At 41.0% G+C, this 20,262-nt stretch overlaps 1 protein-coding gene across 6 annotated transcripts in view; it reads right to left on the minus strand.

Moving 5' to 3' along the window:
- LOC110470912 (endonuclease domain-containing 1 protein-like) overlaps nucleotides 1-20,262 on the minus strand; it is a 159,868-nt gene that overhangs the window by 85,370 nt on the left and 54,236 nt on the right. For all 6 annotated transcript variants that reach the window (XR_013340048.1, XR_013340047.1, XM_077783697.1 and 3 more), the window contains one exon: nucleotides 15,376-15,458. The gene's annotated coding sequence lies outside the window, so the exon portion shown is untranslated. The remainder of the gene's footprint in view (nucleotides 1-15,375; nucleotides 15,459-20,262) is intronic.

The following is a 20,262-nucleotide window of genomic DNA, read 5'->3' on the forward strand; positions in this document are numbered from 1 at the left end:
CAGAGGACTCCTGGCATCCTGGGGTTCTTCTTGCAGCTTTAGATTTTCTTTAGAGAGACAACCAAGGAGCCACTTCCATCCTCAGGAGAGCGATGCCCTCCTAGGAGCACGCAGGGGTCCACCAGGACAAAGTACATAACCACACGTGCCCAGGCAAGCTGCAGCCCCAAAACAACCACAGCACTTGTGCTCATTCCCCTGAAGGCACGACACAGGTGAAATTTACACCTATTTCCATTTTTTCCATGACCAACAACTTGCATAAACACCAGCAGCAAATCCCAGGCTGCTGACAAAGGTGGACTGTACAACAACAACACAGCAATACTCTGGAGGGTGGAAAGTCAGTAAACAAAACAAAAATAAAATGCAGATGGTATTTAGCTAAAGCAAACTGTATGGTTCACTGCATACCTAGCAGGCCAAGAAGGAAGGGAAATTCCTTCTCAGGGTTTATGTGAACAATAAGTTTCCCTGAGAACTCCAGGAGGCTGTTCCCAGCTCCTCACTGGCACCATTACTAGCAAAGGCAAATGCTGGAAAGGTTGTTTCAGTTCATTACTGACCTCAGCTGAAGTCTGAGGACCCTCAGTGAACTCCAGTGTGGATCAATGTGACCTCTTGCTTTAGAGTATTATTGTTGTTACAGCGTGTAAAGCACAGAGTGTTGCTTTTGAAAGAAAATACAGCTGTGGATGTGCCATCACATTCAAATCCACGTTCCAGCAGTCTCATAGGTCTGACCAAACCCTGCTCCACTTCTGCTGCTCAGTCTCATGCTTAGGATACAGCCAAATTCTCTCCCATTTTAAGTCAAAGTATGAGAACAACATAATGGGTGACTATAGGTAAGGAGCAACCCAGATATTAACCATAAAAATCAGCAAGAGCTGCAGGCATCGTTATCAGGATTGTGCAAAAAAATCCACATTTTGAGATACGTCTGTCACTCTGTTAGCAAGCTTTGGACAATTGGGCATAGAAATACAAATTAATGGGTCTCTAAAAATCTTCATTAAAATATGCTTAAAAATCCATCAAGATACTCTTTAAATCTTCTCAAAGCAGTGAGATGGCACCAGTGTATCTAATGGCTATTTTCAAAAGAACAGTGGCTCCTCTGCTGCATTGTTTCTATCGCATGAAAATGTCAGAAATGGTTGAAATGTGAAAAATAGGAAAGCCTCACCAATTCAGACCAAACCGCAAACCACTTTGTAAGATCATGGAATTCTACAAGTGAAGAGACAAATGAACAAACATGCACACCAATAAAACTGCACAAGAAGAAACACGCCAGCTTCTATTCATTTTCATTTGCTCCTTTCTGCAGATTAGGAAAAAAAGGGCTATAGCAGTAAAGTGTTGCTGGAGCTGGACATAAATTTTAGAAGTTTCGTTAGAGAATGCAAAATTATTTTCAACATGGCTTCAGTTCAAGGCAGGGATGTGAATGGAAAAAGTTACAAAAGCATTTCAGAACCTCAAAATAAGGAAGACTGGGACAAACATGAAGTCATCTATGGATAATACTCTTCAAATATGAATTCCTACGCTCCTGTTTTTTGGTAATACTTTGATGTGTGCTGTGGTTAAGCAGAGGGTTGAAAGAAAGGACAAAAAATAGGCAGGTTCTACAGCTGCCATGTAGGTACAAATTAATTGCAAAGGTTTGGTTCTAAAAGCCAGTTAAAAACACTGGCACTCATTACTACAAAAGTTTTCATCTCTTGTTTTCATAGGGGCTTAGCATCAGTGAAGAATTTCTGAACCTGTGAACAACTTCATATATTACCCTCATTTTACTGACAACAGGGATACCAAGTCTACCCCAAGCATGACCCAGCAAGCCAGGGAGTGTTCCTCTCATGTCCATTTTTCAGCAAAAATGAGAACATTTTTCCCTTAAAAACTTGGAAATGGGTGGCAAAACTACAAATATTTTAAAATTTACCACTTTAAATCCCAGCTTGAATAGTGCAAGAAGAGACAGCATCACCTTGCTTACCTACTGTATACTGCAGTTCTACTTAGTCAGCTTCTTACACCCAGTTAATGTATGTTAGCACATTCACAGCTTTTGAGCAAAGAGGCTGAAATCCAGATTTCAAAGAGCTAAGTTATTTTTTAAGTCTGGAGAAATACACATTAAAATGAATTTTAAAAAAACCCACATGCAGTTAATCATTGAATACAACTACCATGCCAGCAAATCTATTTGTAAGAATTTTGTCATCTTGGGCTGGTCACTGAAGGTGTCAGGTTGGGCAGGGACTTCAAGATCACCTAGTTCCAACCACCCACCATGTATTACTGCACAATTTTAATTTAAATAAAATCTTATTTAGCTGATGGTAATGACTACCCTTCATGTAAACTCTTCTTGCTCTTCAACAAACCTAATTTTAGGCTCTAATCAGCTTGCAACTCAACAGAAGCAATCAGAGTACTGGCATAAGCTGCTATAGGAATAGAGTTTAACCATTAATTGTAACTCATCGTGTCTTGTTTGTCAAACCTTTATGGTCACTTGGAAGAATTCCTGACTGTACCAATTCTTGGTTCTCCCAGATTATGTTGAGACAACAACAGTAATTAATTAATTCTGTTTCCTTCACGTAAGGAAATAAAAGCAGAATCATTAAGGCTGGAAAACCCTCTAAGACCACTGAGTCAACCATTAACCCATCACTGCCAGGTCCACCACTCCACCATGTCCCTAAGCACCACTCCTACCAAGAGGTAATATCAATCCTGATTTTCCAGATAGGAAACTGCACCATGGAAGAATTCAATCATATGCCCAAGATCACAGGAAGAGTACTCTAATTTTAATCTTTAACTTTAGGGTTCTGATGTACATTTTCCCTGCTCAATACAGCTGACTGCTGCTCTTCCAAGTCCTTGCACTGACAAACACAGAGTTCACCGAGCACTTCAGAAAATCTACATTTTCAGAGACAAACTGACCTGTACCGAAGCCATGAAAATTAATGCAAACATCAGAAACTGCACTTGCACATGTCATTAAGCACTGGGCAATATTCTTTTAAAACCAGGGCACGTTAATAGAGGGTCTCCTTTCTTTAACTTGTCATCTTGCCATTTCCCATACAGCCACCACTTCCCCATGCACACACACAAACACATTCACAGAGTCGCCACGTTTGTTGGTGATACACAAGCCAGAAGAACCAAGACTTTCCAGGATTAACCCTCTGGGAAATATTTCATGTGAAGAACACAGAAATACACCCAGTACGATTCCTGGAATAGCTCCAGAAGGGGCTATCTAAGTTAGTGCTACCAAAATCTAACAGGTTTATGTTTGTCCTTCCTTCCTTCTTCCTTCCCTCACCCCAAAACTTTGCAAAGGCGTTAAGAAGCACGAAATTACCCGGCAGTATTTAAGAGGCTTTTTTGCTTCAGCCACCAGCCAAACCAAACTTTTCTTTGGTCATTAACATACCTCTGGTCTCATAACTCTGACAACCTGCACTCGTAGCCAGGGACCAGGAACACTTCCCTGTGCCTTGGGAGAGCGATCCTCTCGGAACTTAAACGCTGCCATCCCACGTTTTCAGTTCAAAGAGAATTAACAAAGAAGTATCAGGAAGTTCTACACTTCTGAAGCAACTTTCTAAAAATATCCTACCCCACCAGAGCAAACAGCAACAAGAACTTGCTCATCAGTTTACAGTAATGTACTTTCCCTGACACGAAAGTGCTGGCAACACCAACAGCACAGAGAGATGTTCATGGTCGCAAACGCGGATGATTAAAACAAAAACTCATTATAGACTAAATTCTGGCTGCTGATGTCTGCTGGAAGCTGCTTTGCAACCTCCAGTGTAGACAGCTGGGATTTCCACCTGTAAAACATGGTTGTGAATCTAATCCCCCCCTTTCTTTACTCAAAAAAACCATAAAAGTTACTGGGAAAGGAGGCAACTCTAAGCACGTACTTAAAGTGGTTAAAATAATAGATAATCATAAAGATATAAACAGCTTTTTTGGCAAAATTAAAGCACTATTAAAAGGAAAGAGACACACGAAGAATTACCTCTGCTCTTGCTGACAGACACGTAGTCAGAACAAGACAGGCTGCAGGCTTGGAGCCGTTAATAAAAAGAGGAGCAAGCCAATGAACAGCATACGGGTGAATCCAAATAGTTTTTGTTTCTCTGCTGCAGTTTCACCACTCCCACAGGGTCATTTCTGCATTTGCTTTATAGCGAAAGCAAAGTACAGGTCACAGCAAAAAAGGGAGGAGACCAAAAAACTCCGCTTTATCAGTCGAAGTTTGTCATTCGTGCTGTGCTCTTTTCAAAGGAGGGGAAAACAGGGTTGGTGTGACCAAAGGGAATTTACAGGGGGTGCTCTGCTGATGTCTAATAAACCAGAAGCTGGGCTCATCTGCGTTTTACATGATCTGATTGGTAAAAGCAGGAAGTTAAGAAAACCTTTCACGTATATGATTTATGGAAAGATTATCACATGACTAAAAAGCACAGAACAAGAAGGACCAAATTCAGTTTTCACTTGCAGCATTGGGGGTCTGTTCTAACTCTGTTGCCTTTGGCAGATTTATGATATTCAAAACACGATAAAATACTTGGTCTTTGTGAGAACATAAAGCCATTTTAAAATCAAAATTTAGCCTCTGCTTTTCAAACACAATCATTGTTTTAGGTCTGCTTGGTGAAGAATTTCTGTACTGCACAAGAACCACATGAACTATTTGGAGGGTTTTTTCAAATATATTTTTGCCATCTCTACCACTCTGCCTCTCCAAATAATCCAGCTACTCACTGCTGTGCTACACACTCTTGTGTGCACTTGCACACACCAATGAATGTTTTAAAATGTATTTCAAAATATTAAAAGACAGGGCAGCCCACAAGCGCACTGGAAATTCTCTCCTGCATTTCACAAAGGAAGTGTTCACTCACTTTATTATTTGGGGAACGAAAAATGAGGACGATTTTATGATGTAACCTCTAGCAAGGTATGGAAATTTTTGTCCAAATGTCAGTAAGAAACAGTAATGGTCTGTTTTTTTGCTCTGTTGCCAGCAATTAAGTCTACATTTCTATGAAGAGCTGGTAAATTATATGAGCTACAAACCTTTTTTTTCCCTCTATCTCACACATGGATTTCTACACAAGAAGGGAAAATTGTTAGAGGTGAAAGAATTAAGATGAATGTTTACCAGGATGCTGCTTGAGTGCAGAGGAAAAACAGAGAGTAACAAAGGGCTAAGAACTGAAAGCAAACATTGTGAGACAGTGAAACAGAGCTCTCCCAGCAGAGGCATTTTTTTCAGTGATGCCCTCACAGCTCTGCTGTCCCTTGAGCAGCTCAGTCAGATGGCAAAAGGTTAAAAGCACTGAGGAAAACCTGAATCATCTGACCCAAAAATGGAAAAGAGGAGAGAGAAAAAAATACACTGTGGTACAAGCTCAGTTTTAATGTGATGCCCTCTTTTAAATACTGAAAAATTCTACTCCTTTTTGACAAACACCTGCTGAAACATAGACTTTACGTGTGCAGACAACAAAACCATAATGGCAATTAATTTTCTTAGGGGTCAGAAACCTCAACTCTATTTCACACACTGTAGCAACAAAACATGAATCAACTGGGTGAATTTTATACGTGGGGTTTGTGATACTGTCCAGTGTTTCAGAACAATGTGATTTTATTCCAGTGTTTAAAAATGACACACAAATTCAATGAAGACAGATTTCTCTGTACTGTCTGAGGAGACATGGCACATGCCTCATGTAAAGAGCTGAGCAATAAGGTATGTGGTTGAAAATACAACTGGTACTCCCTAAAGTGGTTTTGCACAGTCTTTAAACATCAGATCCTCGAGCATTTTCCTGTACATCAAAACAGCCAGATCTGTCTTTAGCATGTGGGGCAGCAACCCCAAGAAAGATTCCAAACAAGATAAAAAGTCTTTTTTTTTTTTTCAAGTAACTGTTTATCATATTGTTCAGGAAGTGGTGCAAAATCCTGAATAGAAGTGAGTTCTGATTATAAATTTGTCTTCTCTGGAGTCACTCCAGTATTCCTAACCATCTGCAGGGAATAGGAAAAAGCACTCATGTACACAAAACACCTTCTGGGAGACTCTGCACCCATGCAACAGTGACTAGATTATTGGTATGGATCAGGACTGGGCTTATCTTATTCAGCTACAGGTGCCAAAAAATTACAGGCTTACTTTAAACTACATCCTTGAGCAGCTGTCAGAGGGAGGCAACTGACAATGGTGAATCTTGTTTAATTCCTTAGAAATAAAAATTTACATGTACATCTGAGAAAGAAACAGCTTTGCAGGTCAGCATAATGGGGAAGCAGACTTCTGAATTCCCTCAGGCAAAAGATACTTTCTCCAACTGGAACACAGAGTTTCCCAAAATGAAATCTTAGCACAAAAAAATCTCAAACCTGTTGCTGTCAGCTTCTTGCTAATTAACTCAGAAATTACTGGCAGATTGGAGATGAAGGAAGGTAATGGAGTCACAAACTCACATAGATGGAAGAAGTCAGGAACGAGACAGAAAAGTAGTAAAAAAAGTACAGAACACCTTTTAAATACTATGTGCTTCACAAAACTTTGCCAGAATTAAACTAGAGAAAAAAAAAAAAAAAAAAGTGGCAGGATTGCTGCTGGAATCCTGAATTCCACTCTTCTACAATCATCATCTTATCAATCAAAACCTTTTAGGAAAGATAATGAAGATCTGAATGATCTCAACCAAATAAATTCCCAAAACATTACCTTCTTCACTGAGACTGAAGACAACTCAGTGCTGGTTTGAGTTATAGAAGAATTAAAATCATCCAAGGACCTGCAAAGGACTGTGCATATCACGTATGTGATGCTGCCAACCCATCTTTGTACCACAAGTAAGTAACGGCAGAAATCTTTCAACTGCTACATTTGAATGCCATCACTCACTTCCTCTGGGTCCCCACCAAAAAAACTGTGGAAAAAAGAAAATTTCAAAAATTCCTTCTAGTTTGATTACACACAGGAACAGGGAAAATAAATGCATGCCTGTCTACCAGTTCATTCAACACAGGAGGGATTAGTCACTTTTCTGAGCACAATATTAGGATGTTTGTTGACTGTGGCCAGTCAAAGAGCGACGACTGAGAATGGAGCCATCAAATTCACTTCCCGGTCAAAAAGTCACAATTCAGAGAGAGATTTCTCAGAGGGAGGGTTAAACACAGGAACAGAGGAGAAGAAACTGAGACTTGGAAGGTGCCTGTGGCTCGAGGTTTAATGGTCATGTAGTTCCTTCCGAGGAAAGGGAGTGTTCCTGCATGACACAGCCAGCAAACCATGCGGGAGTCACATCCTGGTGAAGGGTGGCAGCTCCAGACACTTGACCTGGGAGGACAGCTTTATGCACAGGAATGTTGGCATAAGGAATGGAAAGCATGGGGAAAGGCATTTATTTCCAGGAAGGCATTAGGAGAGTATTTCTCTTGCTGTGAGAGTGGTGCCTGGAAGCCCAACACGCCTCCTGAGGGATGAGCCGAGTAGGGTTTTCCACAGTTCTTTTCAATCCCAGGGACACTGCCCATCCTCGTGTCTGAGGAGCTGCCAGGAGGAAGGCACAGCTGGACAGCATCACCTGGGATGAGCACACTCACACTAACACCTCTCAGGCCCTGGGAGACTCCCAGGGATGAACTGAAGGGAACCTGGGTGCACCCTCTGTGCTGCAGGAATATTCCTGGCCATTCCTGGGCTCCCAGGCAAACCCAAATTGCTGCCCTTCCTCACCACCTCTGCCCACCCTGGCTCACGGGGACACTGCAAACCACATCAGCTTCACAAGCCATCCCTGTGCACAGTAATAATACTGGTCTAACTTACACATCCATCAGAGTGTCTTAAACGAATCTGAGGATAGATTTGACTCATTTAGCAAAATCTGACTCACGCTTCTTGGGTATGGAAAAAACTATTTTGCAGACTTACTCCTTCTCTGTAGTTTCATTTAAAACTGACCATGTTACGACACCTCAGCTTCCCTGTGCACCTGGAGCACTGGAGCAGAGCACAGGGAGAAAAGAGAAAGCACAAAGGGAGGTAAAGGAGTCACCTTTTGCTAAGGCAGGAGCTCATCGCACACACACTTTTTTTGGGAAGCAGATAAATACATTTTTTAAAAAAGAGGCATGTTTCATTTTGGTAGAGATACTTTTCACACCCAAAGCCAGACTAAGAAATAAGTCAATATTAGATGTTTGCTTAACCAGCTCAGCCTCTGGATAAAAAGGCCACACTTTCCTATTATGGAAGTTTTATAAGATTAAACTTACTTTGATTTCTGCGGAATGACTTATCTGTTGTGTACCTGGATAGGATCCTGTGAAGTTACATTCCATGTACACAAGAACCACTAAACTTATTCAAACTAATTACACAATAGGCAAGTTTTCCTATTTAGTTTTTCACTGGTGCTCTCAGATATCATTTGAGTTCGTCTCTAATGAGATTTATACACTCAGCTTTCACACAGCAAACACTGGAGCTCCAACAGCCAACAACAAAACCCAAACATATCAAGTCTTTTGTAGTTTCAAATATATCCTTCCCTGGTGGATGGCACTCCATTTAAGAGTGGCTCACAAAATTATCCAGATGATTATTTATGTCTGTGTAAACATCAGATCCATTCTAAGGAATACTCAAAGGCCACAACAACATGAGCTGCTTCTGAGAATCCAGGTCACATTCATGTTTACTCTGAAAGCAGCAACAACTTAAGCAAAGTCTGATTTCACTTGACATTATTTTTTAGGAACTGCTAATTTGTGATTCATTGTAAACTCAGAGCCTCAAAAGGCTTCATAATCTAGAGGACTTTCCAAGGAGGCAGATTCATTTATTGAAGAGAACTAAGGGGGAAAATACACTCAAGATCAGCCTGATCTGTCTCAAGTGCTGCATGGATGGTTCTGCTGTGCCAGTGGGTTTGAGGGGTTTTACATCAGATGCTGAGAAAGTCCAGAAAATGCCAACATCATTCAGCCTTGGAATGCAAGTTGGCTTCCTCCCAGCAATTCCCTGACCCGAAGGCCAGAGTCCCATGAGTCCTGATGGAGCAGCAGGCAGGGCTGTGTGGATGGAGTGCAGCTACACGCTGCCCTCCAGACCCAAGGGCTTCTGCTGCTCCTCCAGCCTGTGCTTCCTCACTCACTGCTCTTACTCCTCCCTACCAAAAGAGCTGGGAGGGACATCCAGGTCCCATGGTTTTCATTTCCCCCAGGTAAGCCATTCAAAGAAAAAACACCGTGCAGCAATTTGATCAGAAAGAGCTGCTGTGCAAGAGTTGTGGATGGGGACTGAAGTTGCTGCCAGCCAACTCACTTACCCCAGCAGTGTCATGCATCAGGCAATCCCTCACACCAGCTGAGGAACTTTATTCCAAAATTATCTTCTTCCATAGAAACATCTCCTCTCTTCTCACAAAATCATCTCTAGTAATTATTAAAATTAGTCAACGATATCCTGAAGTCACAAGCTGCAGACTAAAACCAGAGCCAGCCAAAAACCTCCCAAATACAACAAGTCTGCACTGCAAAGCACCAATTGCGTGGAAATGTGCTGATTTCACCAAAAAGCTCTATAAAAGGCAACAAGATTGGCCAGCAGGCCAGTCTGTCCAGCTTCCTGCCAGGCTGCCTGCCAGCCCCAGGGTGGGTACTCCCAGCTCCCTAACTCAAAAAATAAAAATCAGCTATGAGAAGGCTTCCAAAGGATGGGGATTTTGCTTCCTGTAGTCCTCTGGTTAAAATAAATGCTGCACAGGTGTGTGTGTGTGTGTGTGTGTGTGTGAGGAAGGCAGGGACAGCTCTGCTTTACACAGCAAGAATGGTTTTTCAACAACAGAAAAATTCAAGAAAAATTGTATTCTGAAAGACAGATGCCACTGCTAACAGCACAGGAGGGAGAGGATGAGACATCCCTGCATAGATCTGTGAGTGGGAAGACAATGGCAAAGAAATCCAAACAGCAAGACGATAAATCAGAGGTGGGGAATCCCTGTCTTATCCCTTCTGCAGCGTGCATGCAGCTATTGTATTTAATTAAAATAAATTACAGCTCTTGTGTACAGCCTGCAGGGCTTTTAACACCCCTGAACGGAAGCACAGGGATGAGCAGCCACCCTTCAGGAGTTCACTCTCTGTGTCTCCAGACGCGGAATGCAGATGCTCTGTCACAGCACAGTCGCAGCAAGGCTGAGGGATCGAGGCAGAACAAAAAGCCCAAACAGTTCTGCTTTCACACCATCCACTTCCTCAGCCCCGTCCCTGGGATCCTTGCCAGGATGCTGGTAACGTTTGGAATGGAGCAGGCAGAGCTGCCCAGCAGTGTGGCAGCTGCTCCTGAGCAGGGATGTTTCACTGGAGAGGGGTTTCTTCTAACGGCAGTGATTTAAAACCCTACAAACTAAATTTCTGGAACACTTGGCTGAGCAGGATCGATGCACTTTCCTGGTTAACCACTGCGTCCACACACTGCTTGAATTCACCCCACGTATTTGCAGCAGCAGCACCTGAGGACAAGAACGTCTTCCTGCTCTGAGGTTCACACTGGACAAGAATATCTCCCTGCTCTGAGGTTCACACTGCACAAGAACGTCTCCCTGCTCTGAGGTTCACACTGGACAAGAACATCTCCCTGCTCTGAGGTTCACACTGCACAAGAACGTCTCCCTGCTCTGAGGTTCACACTGGCTGTGCCCCAATTTGGCACAGGAACATCAGTGCTGCACTTGTGAGGACCAGGAGGTGAGGAGGTGCACAGGTGCTGAAGGGCTGTGCCACACACCTGAGGATGCTGCAGAGAGCACTGATACCTTGACAGTGCTTTTTGGGGACACAAACTGAGTTTCTACCATCACCCACACCAGTGCTCCAGGCTCTGGCTGATTTCTGTGGAAGATAAAGAGAATTAGGGACACAATGTACCTAACACGACTCTGGGCTTGGAGCTGCTCAATGGATGTTCAGACAGCAGAAAGGATCAGTTAAATCTGACCTTGAGCAGCTGCAGAGTATCAGTCGATTCACAGCATTCAGGAAAAAAAGAAATTTCTATTTATTCTTGTCCTTAGGAAACTGTAAGTGAGGAGGAAATGGATTTTAAGTAAGCTCAGAGAAGTCCATGATAATACTAATTCAAGATTTTGAAGTGCTTTACCAACAGCAAGTAAAATACACAGATTTCTGACAGGAGAAATGAAGCACGAAAATGCAAAGCAGCTTGTCCAAGCTTATGCAACAGACGAGAAGCACAAACAACACACAGATCTCCAGGCTCCACCTCTGTGTCCTACCATTCTTTCATTTTAAAAACCTAAATCCATTTGGCACTCCAGCAAGGTTTTCCACATAGATTTAAGTGTTAATTCTGGGTTGCTTAGACTTTCTTTTTTCCTGATGTGGTATCTCGCCCAATAGCTCCTCCTCTGTACACACCCAGTAGAAAAGGAATTAGTATTTCAGAGCCAAGAAAACAGGAAAAAGAAGAAAGTCCTAAATTTTTATCTAAAACCATATTTCTTTTCACATAGGCACACTGAATACAGATTTGAAGCAGAACTGCATCCTATGAAGAGAGAAAACACTGCTTGGAAACTATGAAAATTGAAATTGCTAAGATGTTACTAAATGTATATATTTATGATGATTCTATTTCCTGCACTAATATCATGTATAATGCATTTAATGCATTATCTGTTCAGATGCAGATACCTTTCATTCACTGCAGGCAGAGATGAGGCAGTTATCCAAAATGCTGACAAACCACTCTTTAGCCCCATGAAGTGCAGGGAGTGACACAGATCACTCCAGCACACAGCTCATGTGGCACAAGAACTGCTCCTACAAAAGACACAGAAAAGGTTCTCAGTGTCCATGCTGGTGCCAGAGTTTTCTCTGTGGAGCCACCTCACCACAGGGAAAAAGCACAAAAAGGAAATCTAAGAACTCATCTTAGCAAGCTCCTCTTTTTGTGCAGAGCACACATTAAACTTACAGGTACTTTCATATCTGACATAAATTAAAAGCCCTCTTTTAAAACCAACTTGTGTTTTCATGTTTCTAACTCATCCTAGAAGACAGAACTGTCAAATGGAGAGTTTCTCTTTGAATACCCACTGCCTGTGTGAATGGCTACTCCCCTCACTTCCAACACTGACCTCTTCAGGGTTTGTCTCCTTTCATGCCATCCATGCTCATGGACCTTCTCAGAAAAAAAGGAACCCCTCTAAAGAAGAGAATGGCTTTCTTTACCCTTGCTGTCTGCAATTTTCTTTTCAAACCCTCCTTCTCATTCAGCACACAGGGGAATATGCTCTAAGAAAAACCTTGCTCAGAGATGAGGCAGGAGTGAGCTCCTCCTGAGGTCAGTTATTGGGCTTTTACTGATGAAGAGCTAAAATATTAATATTTACTGTTGTGCTAAGATCTGAAGCAGCCCTGGTGCCCTAACTTCCCAGGTACAAGTGACAAACAGGACAGACAAAACCACTCTGGAAGGTACATGAGTTAGCAGAATGCTTCCTGATCATCTGGGCCCTTTTAAGACCAGCCTCACACAACCAACCAGCCATCTGAACAGGGTTGTGACAGAAAATGCTTCTACCAACCCTAAATATGTCTGTGTGCACAGTACAACTGCTTTTTTTCTCTAAGACATGAACTGGAATCAACACAGTGCCATGACACGGCGTATTCTTGCCAAGGTCCTACAGGGCAGATGGAATTTTGGAGTCCATCTTTTTAAGTGCAGAGGTTGTTCTCTATCGTAACTGTAACAAAAGTTATTTTGGATAATTTTAAAGGATATCATTGAAAAAATGAAGGTTTATGCCTGGCAGTAAAAGCACCTGACGAAAATGCATGGTTTAAATGGAATTATCTCATGTCTGGCAGGTGAGGCCTGCAGGAATTCAAGACTTCCTTTTCCAAAACAAATGTAAGAGATTTAATATAATTTGATACATTAATCTGCTCTAAACCTTGGAGAAGCTGCAAAGGTTTACTTCCTTTTCTGAGGCAGGAATCCCAGGCCCCAAAACCTGATTATTTTAAGGAAATGTTTATGTGAAGAACCAACACCAGAACTTAACTGCTGTCCTCAGCATGAAACGTAAAGGACGATTCAAGCATCATAAGAAGGTCTGGATTTGAAAGGACTTTAAAGACCATCTTGTTCCAACCCCTTCCCATGGGCAGGGAGACTTTCCACTATCCCAGGTTTCTCTAAGCCCCATCCAGCCTGGCCCTGGACATTTCCAAGGATGGAGCAGACACAGCTTCTCTCGACAACCATAGAGGTTGCAACCATATCTGATGTTCAATTTGGAAAACATCACAGAAAGAAACCAGTGGTAATTCACAGAGATACACACTTCAGGTCAAGGGATACCATGTCTCCTTGAACCCCTCTCTAACCTGATGGTTATTTCCCTAAACTCCAGATGTCCAGAGTTTTGACCAAAACCACAGTTCCTTTTTCTTTGCATATGTGATATTCTAGATGAGCTACTTCATACACAGAACTCCTCATGTACTTACTCTTGGCTGAATTACCTCCCTACCTGCTCCCAGTAAGCAATAACTAATTTAAGGAGTCTTTGTTCAAGGTGTCAGAAAGCCACAAGGAGTTACATAATGCATGACTACCCTGCAGAGACTGACAGACCAGGTATCACAAAACCACACTCACATACTATTTATTAAATCAACCTCTACCCCAAGGACTGCACCACCACCACCCTCAGGTGCAAATGGAAGAGGAAATTAAGGAAGTCTTGAGTAATTTCATTGGTATTTTTATATGAATTTTGAGACAGACCTTTTTTAAAATGGAAAGTTTCAACACACAATGACAAGTCTGTATCTGGCTCAGCATTTCTCAATGCAATTTAGTACTTCCAACAGAAAACTCATTGTAAATTAGCAATAAATGAACAGGGAACACTGGACAACTGCAGCTCACCAGAACAAATGTTGGCAACTTCATTATCACTTCCAGCATTGACCACATGTATTGCAGGGAAAAAGGTGACCTGGTTAAGGACTTTTCTATTTCTATCTATGATCTCTTAGGGAATGTGCTAAGGAAACGACTGTCCTACTGAATCATTTCAAGAATTTAACAGCCAAGATGATTTACTACCATAAAATAGGTCTTGGAAACAAAGATATTTGAGGAGACTCAATAGCTATTAAATCATTGTGGAAAACATGATGCTGAAGGAATTGCAGATGCCTGACACATGTTCTACTGCTTTTTTTTTTTTTTTAATATTGAGTGTCTATAAAAAGCAACTCTGCAGAATTACTTAAAAACTCTTCTGACAGAAAAAAATAAAAAAATAGAGATATGGGTATCAATTAAAATGGCATCCATAAAAGTTAAAAACAATTTTGACTAAAACACCCCACAAAGGCTGTTGGAAAAACTGGAGTCACCAATACACCAATAATTTCAAAACCTATGCATTAAAAATACACATCTCGCTTAGTAAACAAGCTGAGACGCATTTTGCAGAGTTATAGATATTTTAGAGTTGAGTCAATACACAGAAAACCTCACATCATCTTATATACGAATCCACTTGTTCGCTGGTGTGAAACCAGATTCAGCAAAAGCACCTTGGGTTTTGTTATTACAATTGCAGTGTAGATGTTGTTATCACATCGAACACGCTCTGCTCAAGGCAGTTGGAAGCAGCTCTCTTCAAAATGTGCCACAAGTGAATCAGAAAAATTGTCTGCAAGGCTTGCTCTGCAAAATACCACTGAAGAACATGCTGCTCTTTTGACCAAGATGGAAAAACTCTTGTGCTAAACCTTCCACTAGACCAGGCTGCTCCAAGCCCCATCAAACCAAGAACTCTTGCAGTACCCAAGGAAATGTTTTAAATGTATTCTAAAATACTCAGCCAAAATACAGCAGCCTCAAAGTAGGATCCAAACTTTTCTTATACCAGCTGATATTACAGACAATACTAACAAACCTTTGGAGGCCAAAATCCCTTTCCAGCCCTTCTTGCTTTCAAATCTCTCCTCTTCACATCCCTGGATCACCACAGCTACAGCAGTAATTAAGACACAACCCAGCCTTGACCTCCTTTGTGCCTTGGCACGGTGATGACAAAGGGAGAGAAAAGATCCACCTTGTGCCACTCACGTTGAGCCACGTGGCTCAAAAACAGGGAACCCACACAGTTCTACAAACTCAACTGAAAAACCAGGAAATGAGGAAAACTAATGGCCTTTATAATGAAACGTGTGCCTTACAGAAAAGCTAACCAATAGACTTACGAAATAGGAAAATGAGCATTCCTTTTTGACTTTATTTTGCGTTGTCCTGGTTCACTCGTGCAACTCAGCCACTGCTCCTTCTTCTGCAACACAACAAAGAAAACAAATTCTGTTAAAAAAAATAAGTATTTGCTTGAGCTGACGTTTCTCATTACATTGTTAAGTAATGCTTCAAGCTTACTGCTTGCTTTTAGTCAACACTGGAAAATATTTCCATCCTTCTTGACTGCTTCTCTGATTTTAATTGCCAGAGTATTCCAGAAACTGCTCTATCAAGATGAACCTTGGAGACTGCTTGGTGATTTGAGCATAACACTGACAAACCAGAAACAGATTCCAAAACCTACTGCAGAGTTGACCAAAGAAACTCCTTGTATCCACAGATAAAGTGAATAAACATTTTTTTAAAAGGATTTTATTGCTCAAAGATATCCTTGTGGTGTCTTAGATCTGTGAGTGTTCCTTGCTGGCCTCCAGCACCTAATTCAGAGAGGTGATGACCTGCTCTTGGTTTGGGATCATAGATGGTACCCCTGTCTTCACCCTAAGACACTTCAGTGGGAGCTGAATATTGGAAGGGTTGTTCTTTATGTCCTGCTCTGTGCTTTGGATTCAAAACTATAGAAATAGAAAAATTATATCCATACCTTACTGGTAATTGAAGCAAAAGAAGAGCAAGCAACCAGAAAAACAAACAGAAAAATCTAAGTAGAGTTATGAGACTTATTGTCCTGAAAAAGAATGCTCTGATGCTACATTCTCTATTTAACCACATGAATTAGTAAACTTCCAGCAGAAGTAGCAAAAAAGAATTCCTCATTGCCTTACTAGGCTAAGTAGAGACCTGGAATAACTACTCAAACCTCCATGAAGAACTGGATTGCTCCAGATAATGGAATAACCAAATAACTGGGGACAGAGTGGAAAATAAAGCACAGATCATCTCATTGCTCAAGGTCAGTGCAGTTCTCGTTCTACTGAAAATGGTAATTTGCAAGGAGGAAAAAAAAAAAAGTATTTGCAAAAAAAAAAAAAAAAAAAAAAAAAAAAAAAAAAAAAAAAGAGATGGAAAGAGGAGGACGCCAGTCAGAAAGATTCCTGACTCTAGCTACAGAGTTTGCTGCCAGGAAGGGATAACAAAGCAACAAGTAAATGCCAGCATGGATTTGTCCAACTGCTTCCCTTCCCCTTCCAAGAAGTTAGAAAGCTCCAGGATACAGAAAGAACTCAGTGATCACCAGGATCACCTGAGCATGGCCGCTTTTATGCCATGTCATGTTGTTTTCTCCCAAAACAATAAAGGATCATGGATTTGGAGAATAAAAATTTTTCTTAAGTGATTCCCCATGGCATCCAACCTTCAGCACGAGCAGAACCCAACACATGCAGAAAGAAGCTGAGTCTCTGATTAATTCATCAGACAACTATGCACAATAAGTGTTTTCTTAATCCTAAATTCTAAAATCTCAACATGAAATAAATACATGTACCATTGGGGGGCATGAAATCATCAAGTCATTTATAAGGGGCACAGTTAAACTTCAAGCTATTTAATTTAGCAGAACAATAGATCTTTATGAAGTGTGTCTTTTACTAATGACCTGGACACTATTTTTGTTATTTCTGCCTCTAAAATGCACTGCCAATATTTGTGGTTTTTTTAAAAAAGGCATTTCTTTCTTAAAAATGTTGTTGTGCAGGAAAAAAAAAAAAACAGTAAAAAAAAAAGTAACTTAGAGTACAATCAAATATACAAAGGAAAACCACACAAGTACAGATTTCATCATACTCCTCCAGATTTTAAATAGATCAACATATTTTGGAGATGGGTGTGATTTTATGCGAGCTGTGCCCCTTTAAAATTGGCAACTACATTTAATTCAGTGCTGCCTTATTCCAAGTTCCAAACTCCAGTTGAAAATAGATCTCACAATGCAATCCTACAGCTGAATATACTCTGGGAGAAAATTAATACTTTAATTTATTCCAAATTCATTTGCATGACAGTATATCATTAGTATATACAAAAAAAATGTATTATACCAACAGAGGAAAAATTCTGTGCAAACAGTGAAAGAAACTCGCATCCCACCAGTGAGATGAGCTTGAAACTTGAAGCAATAAAGCTGTTTTATTTCTCTGAGAAACAAACCCATTAAAAAAATACCAAAAAGAGCTGTCAGTAGTTTACATTGTCATTTTTAAAAATACCATGTGACTTAAAAAAAAAACATTAAGCAAATATGATTTCTTTCATGACAGGTATCTCCTAAATAGCTGAAAAGAGCCACATGGACAATCAAGTGCAGACTAAAAATAACACAGTTCACCCACAAAGCAGGTTTTCCTACCTCACTGATTAACCAGTTGAAGAGGAAAGAAAACACACATTCACTTTGTAACTCCATCAACCTTGTTGTCCTGGAAACAATTCTACACGAGAAGTACTTAACTGCCAAAACATCTTCTGCTACTACTTTTTGGGTTTTTTTTCTTCCCCTACTTCCCTCTCTGCAGTGCTCTCAATGTTTGATAAGCAGCCAGCACCAACCCTAACCCATCAAATGGCACAGAAATTGGATCTCCTGCTCTTAAAAGGAAATACAGAATTCCATTTGAGTATGCAGCACTTGAGGAGCACCAGGTTTGCACAAAGGCTATGGAATGGACTGGGTCATTCTGTTGTTGTTAAAATATCCTATTAACTGAACCTTTCATTTTAGGAAATGGCCTCAAGTTGTGCCAGGGGAGGTTAACATTAGACATTATAAAGAATTTGCTCATGGAAAGAGTGGTCAAGCACTGGAACAGGCTGCCCAAGGCAGTGGTGGAGGCACTATCCCTGTAAGTGTTAAAAAGGAAAAAAATGGATATAGCAATTGAAGGCACTGTGTGATGGTGAACATCATGGTGCTGGTAAGCTGATGGTTGAATTTAAGTGACCTTAAAGGTCTTTTCCAACCCAAAATTTCCATTATTCCATATAAACCAGGAAACCTACAGGGTGAACTCAGCCTTCCTTATTCACGTGCCCAAGCACCTGGGGTGAAAGTCCTGTCTCTGCCACTCCGCGGGAGTGCAACAAGGCCATAAAGCACAAAAAATTACCTTATTTTGATTTTATGGTTACTGTCTGTATTTAGAAGGGAACAGGTCTTGGCAATTTCTGCCACACTGCTGGCCACAAATTCAAAGAACACTTCCATGTCCCAGCACTGGAAACATCTGTGCCCTCCCTTTCTTGGTTTAGAATCCTTTTTTGAAACAGGTCTGTGCTTTTACCAGAAGAGAAAACTTAATTTTAACCTCTGTAGAAAATAAAAACTAAGTCTAGAAACCAGATTTATATAGGAAACAACAGGTTTGTTTCACACCACAGCTTTACCCTCCACATCTCTGCATACATTGTTCTTTTTGCTAGGCAGCGTGTTTGGGTCAGATGCAGCAATTTGGCCTTACCTAAATTGTCCAATCCACTGCAAAAAATATATATATACTTACTTAAACACTTGTAAATTCCTAATTTCTAAACTACCAGTGTTTTAAAAAATTTGGCATCCAAGCTTCTCAGCCAGCCTGCCCACACACACTGCCCACACCTGTTTTTCCAGCAAAATGCCAGAGTCTGCACTGGTCTGAGATAGGAAAAATCACAATTCACTGTTTTCAAATGAAACCTGTTAATTACCAAAATTATTCCCACAGCAAGTCCAAAGGGATTTTGGTTCCTTCAGAAAATCCATGATTAAACATAGCTCTACTCAGCAGTTTTATTTAGTGTGGTATTTCTGATTTACTATCTCACTCTGCTAAGGAGACTTGCGTTTTCCCCTGACTTCCTCCAATTCACAATGTATTCACAAGGTTTTTTCAAGTTCCTTAGCAATGCTGGCTATCCACCTTTCTGTACCTTAGATTTTCAAATAAACCCAATCTAATTGTTACCCAGAGAACCTGTGGCTGCCTCAGCTCTGGAAGTGTCCAAGGCCAGGCTGGATGGGGCTTGGAGCAACCTGGGGTAGTGGAAGGTGTCCCTGCCCATGGAAGGAGAGTGGATCAAGATGGTCTTTAAGGTCTTTCCCAACCCAAATTCTGTGCTTCTAATACACTTGTTAAATTGATTTTAAAGTGTATCCTTGTATCTGCTTTTCCAATGACTTATCTTTAATATATCAGTGTGAGTCACAGCTTTGTCTTCCCTTTTCTCTTGTGATTTTATTGCAGACATTGTAAACCTTCTGTGTATCCTCTGTATTTATTGTAAGTATCTTCTGGAGAGATCACAGAATCATTAATGGATTGGGTTGGAATGGACCTCCAAGATCCTCTATTTCTTACCTCTGCCATGGGGAGGGATATTTTCCACTAGACCAGGACCTTCCCCTAGACCAGGTCTTATGTTTAGCTTGCAAAATGAGCTGAAATCCCAATTAATCAGGATCTGGAGTCGCTACCAATAAACAACCACCGCTAAGAGATCCAAAATTTCAACCTCACAGTCTTGAGCTGCCTCTGCAAAATGCCACAGTTAGGGATTAAAATTTCTCATCTCCTCCACTACAAACCCAGTTGCCTCAGCAGCATTTTACTGCACAGGCTCAATAAACATTCCAGATTCATCAAGCAGGCAGTGAACATCCACAGAAATCTGTCTTAACACGTCAAAGATCCAGGGATTTTCAGCATCCCATCCCTCGTACCATGCACGAGAAAACTCAATAGCAGAGACAGAGAGGAGGGAGGTATTTGGAAACTTGGTACATTCAAGCAAATTTAAGATTATGAAAATTGTGGTGCCTTACAGTAGCAGCGCTGTTACACGCGTTACAAACACTGAATTTTGTCAAACTATTTCCAGTAAATGCATTTTTTCCCCACCTCAGCACT

Source organism: Lonchura striata, chromosome 5, assembly GCF_046129695.1.
Source record: "Lonchura striata isolate bLonStr1 chromosome 5, bLonStr1.mat, whole genome shotgun sequence".
In the NCBI taxonomy this organism is placed as follows: Eukaryota; Metazoa; Chordata; class Aves; order Passeriformes; family Estrildidae; genus Lonchura; species Lonchura striata.